The following is a 5210-nucleotide window of genomic DNA, read 5'->3' as shown; positions in this document are numbered from 1 at the left end:
GCCCAGGGGGTAAAGATGGAAGCCAGGGAAGTCGCAAGTGGTGACCCGCGTGGGAGATATTTAAAGGGTCCCTAGGGTGGTCGAGCTAATATGATGTGGTGAAATCTCACTGGCTGGCAGATGGTTGCTTTTTTCCAAAGGGTTCCTGTGAAGCCTTTTTTGGCTCGCTTGGTTGTGGGCGGTCCTAGCCAAAGTTCGCGGGTCTGACCTTTCCCATTATCCACCGACCTTATACTCTCATGAGTGGCTTCTTACTCTCCAGAGACATTGTGTGTTTGGGATCCAACCAGTTGTTACATGTAGCAGTAGTTCATTGTTTCTCATTATCATATAGAATTCTACTGTACAAATACACTGTAATTTATTTATCTACTCTACTAATACTGTACATTGCCTCCACCCAAATTTTGGGTCTTGTGAAGATGCTGCTCTGAATATTCTTGTATACATGTTGTGAGGTATGTGAGCATGAATTTCTGTTGGGTCTATACATAGGAGCCAAATAATTGGGTCATAGAAAAATAAACAAACAAACAAGAAATTATGTATCCACTCCCTCAACTTCAGTAGATGATGCTAATGTTTTCAAACATAGCTGTCCTAGGTTATAGTTACTGACAGTGTAGATTTGGCATTTGTTCTTCATCTTATCAAAAGATGTATTTTTTGGTGCTGGGAAAACTGGAAAGCCACATGCAAAAGAATGAAACTGGACTACAGTTTGTCCCCCTGTACTAAAATTAACTCAAAATGGATCAAAGATCTAAACATAAGACCTGAAACAATAAAGTACATAGAAGAAGACATAGGTACTAAACTCATGGACCTGGGTTTTAAAAAGCATTTTATGAATTTGACTCCAATGGCAAGAGAAGTGAAGGCAAAAATTAATGAATGGGACTACATCAGACTAAGAAGTTTTTGCTCAGCAAGAGAAACTGATAACAAAATAAACAGAAAGCCAACTAAATGGGAAATGATATTTTCAAACAACAGCTCAGATAAGGGCCTAATATCCAAAATTTACAAAGAACTCATAAAACTCAACAACAAACAAACAAACAATCCAATTAAAAAATGGGAAGAGGACATGAACAGACACTTCTCCCAGGAAGAAGTACAAATGGCCAACAGATATATGAAAAGATGCTCATCTTCTTTAGTTATTAGAGAAATGCAAATCAAAACTGCAATGAGATACTACCTCACACCTGTTCGATTAGCTGTTATTAGCAAGTCAGGTAATAGCAAATGTTGGAGAGGCTGTGGAGAAAAAGGAACCCTCATCCACTGTTGGTGGGAATGTAAAGTAGTACAACCACTATGGAAGAAAGTATGGTGGTTCCTCAAAAAACTGAAAATAGAACTACCTTATGACCCAGCAATCCCTCTACTGGGTATATACCCCAAAAACTCAGAAACATTGATACGTAAAGACACATGCAGCCCCATGTTCATTGCAGCATTGTTCACAGTGGCCAGGACATGGAAACAACCAAAAAGCCCATCAATAGAAGACTGGATAAAGAAGATGTGGCACATATACACTATGGAATACTACTCAGCCATAAGAAATGATGACATCGGATCATTTACAGCAAAATGGTGGGATCTTGATAACATTATATGAAGTGAAATAAGTAAATCAGAAAAAAACAGGAACTGCATTATTCCATACATAGGTGGGACATAAAAGTGAAACTAAGAGACATTGATAAGAGTGTGGTGGTTACGGGGGGAGAGGGGAAAGGGAGAGGGAAAGGGGGAGGGGGAGGGGCACAAAGAAAACTAGATAGAAGGTGACAGAGGACAATCTGACTTTGGGTGATGGGTATGCAACATAATTGAAAGACAAGATAACCTGGACTTGTTGATCTTTGAATATATGTAACCTGATTTATTGATGTTGCCCCATTAAAAAAATAAAATTATAATAAAAAAAAGATGTATTTTTATTTTTATGTCTTGGATATATTGTATTATCGCATTGCCATTATAATTTGCACTGCCCTGGGGCCGTTTATTGGCCATTAAGTTATCCTCTTATAAAGTGTCCCAAGTCTCTTGTCTGCTTTTCTATTAGGTTGTTGTTGTTTTAACTAATTTGCAGGAATTTACATCTTAAGCGTACAAGTCTCTAGTCAATTTTATTACTTACAACCATCCTCTCCTACACTTCGGTCTGCCTTTTCACAGCTTTAATGGTGTTTTGCTGCAAAGCAGAAAGTTAATGAACTTTACTTTTTTCTAACATCTTCTTCACTGAGTGTGCTTTCTGTCTCCTGTGTAAGGAAGCTTCCTCTATCCCAAGGTCATGAATCTTTCCCTATGCTATCTTCTAATTGCACCATTGCTTTTGTTCATAGTTAGATCTATAATCCACTTGGAATGAATTCTGGTAAATAGTGTGAGGGATGGAAAGTTTGATTTTTTTCTGTATGTCTACACAACTCACCTGACACATTTACTGGACAGACCGAGCTTTCCCCATTGCTGCCTCTGTATGTGATTAGGCTTAAGGACTACTTGTAAATGAAAATGTTTTCTAATGAGATGCCCTGTGACTTGATCATTATAAGTGGTCACAGTGGATGCAAATACATTTAAAGTTTTATTTGTAAATCACAGTGAGTCACATCTCATAAAGAAGCCAAAAAAAAAAAAAAAAAAAAAAAAGAGGTCAATAGGATTAAGGAAACTGGAAATGGGAGAAGGCAGAAGCACATGCATGAGGGATTCCACAGTAAGGAGGTAAAGAGCTTCCATAGATTTGCTCTCAAAGAACTGCAAAGGAGAATCTATGGTCATGGCCACAGGAAGAACTTACCAAGTTTGAATGCTCTTAGATCTCAAGATTGGTGAGGTGTGAGGTAGTTATCTCAGTGCAGTTTAAACCCGAGACTGAGCAAAGAGCCCATAGTTCCTGAGATGAGACACAGGGTGTGTGTGTGTGTGTGTGTGTGTGTTCCCCCAGTTGTAAGTTACTAAAGGAAGTGAGGACAGAGAGACCAATGAGAAAGGTCTAGGAGTGAATAAAATGATTCATTGCGGGAAACTGTACTACACGCTCTCTACCCCTTGCTTTGAAATTCCTCCTGATTGTAACTAAAGAGAAATTGTTCCTTACAGATTCCAGTAGCTCACACGCAGGAGGAAAGCAGAAAGACATTGTCTGAGAATTAGGAGTTTCACTTAATAACTTTTCACTTTCAAAAATGAAACTCTCAGTTTCTACATTGGGCAGTGATCATGAAGAACGGATGAACGAGTTTGCATGAGACCACACATACAGCTGGGGCAGGGAGGTGAGACAGGGCTTACGGTTGAGGACTGAAAGCCTTGGCCTTTATTTCATTGGAAGACAATAGCCATAACCATGTGACAGCTCTACTTCCATTCATTAGGAATAATCCTTAACTCGGTTTGTTTATAATCACCTGATAGACTCACGAAGGTCACCAGGTGGGCATATATATGAGCTTGAAAGTGAGGGGAAAAAACCTTTATGGCCTTTGGTTTTCCCACTGAAAATGTGCTCCCGGGCTAATAAGAAATGGCATTTGATTTCAGACACTCTGAAATACCCTCCGTGTTAAGCCAAAGAAGTCGCCATGAAGCACAAAGTACAAAGTCCTCCAAGCACGTGACTGCTGTTCCCAGCACCTGGTTCTTCCAAGCACGTTGCTTCTCAACACTCTCTCTAGAGCTGATCAGAGTTTGAGTAGGTTTATCTGAGATAAGACAGATGTCCTAACTGGAGTTATACTTTTTAATTATTGCAGTTAAAGTCATAATGGCAAAAAAGACGGTAAGGTTGATGTTCATACTCACCCTTCCTGGCTAGCCTTTTTTGCTCTCAGAACTTTGGAGTGAGGAAATGAGCAGTAAGTCGAATAGCATGATATACACTAGGCTCTGGGGGTTGCTGAAAACGCCCTCTGTGAATGTGTCCTGTAAGTTGCATCTGCACACACAGTGACACATTGAGATAGCTTTCCAAGATAAATCAAACGAAATCCCAGGGGCTAGGTGCGTGGGGCTGCTCCAGGCAGGACGGTAACATGGGGACTGGAACTCTGAAGTAAGCAATCAGTGCAGCAATACATTTCTTATCAGGCAACAGGGTGGATCTTTGGGGGGCTGACACGGCCTCCAAGGCCTAATGTGGTTTAAAAGGCCCTGTACCGCATTCTGGGTCAACCTGGGCTGCACGGACTTCTCTTGACCCCTCAACTCGGTGTTATGGGCCGAATTCAGTCTCCAAATCATCTGGAAGACCTAACCCTGCAATGTGATGGTATTTAGGGCTTGGAGGAGGTGATCAGGTTTAGATGAGGTCATGAGGATGGGCTCTCATAGTGGGGGTTAGCGCCCTTGTAAAAAGAGATACCAGTTTGTTCTCCATCCCCTGTCATGTGCAAACACGTTGAGAAGGTGGCCATCTGCAAGCCAAGAAGAGAGTTCTCTCCAGGGCGTCGAACTGGCTGGCCGCTGGACCTGGGCTTTGGCTTCCAGAAATGTGAGACATGAATTCCTGTTCTGTAAGACCCCTCATGTGTGGGATCTGGGTTTGGCAGCTCCGCGTGGGAGCACCTTAACAGGGCTCAGTGGAGTGCCCTGGAAGCTATATGCACTCATTGGTATCCTTGATCTTAGATGTAGTATGGTTTTTGGTGAAAGCCGTTGAAAAAACAACCTGGAACTCTATCTGAGTTGTCCTTTGTCATTAAATTCTCTTCTTCACCACCCTTCCCCCCACTTTGTTATTATGAATGAGATGTTTCATTTTGTTTTGCTTTCCCATAAGATGAGTTGTGAATGTTTTGGGTAGGCCACCTTAACAACCAAATAGTGTTATATCGAACAATTTATTAAAATAACAAATCTACCTTGACAGAAATAAGATGTTTATGTCAGCAAAGTACAGCTGCTCTGTGGGCTTCTAGTGACATCTGCTGGACACATCAAACAGTAGCCAGCACATGTGGACTGACTGCTGCCGTTCTGGTAACGAGACAGACCGGGCGCCACAGGTAGGAGAGTGACCTCTAGTGAACAAGCCTTGAAAATACTCTTTTGAAATTGAATAGAAAGCTCAGAGTGCCATCTAGATGATTAATATTTTGGGGGGAGAAGAAAGGTAAGAGCATACGTATTGAGTCGTCAGTGATGTTCCATTCCTTTCCCTGTGAACAGACATCTCCTAGACG

Source organism: Saccopteryx bilineata, chromosome 12 (genome assembly GCF_036850765.1).
Source record: "Saccopteryx bilineata isolate mSacBil1 chromosome 12, mSacBil1_pri_phased_curated, whole genome shotgun sequence".
In the NCBI taxonomy this organism is placed as follows: Eukaryota; Metazoa; Chordata; class Mammalia; order Chiroptera; family Emballonuridae; genus Saccopteryx; species Saccopteryx bilineata.
This window is presented reverse-complemented; position numbering follows the sequence as displayed.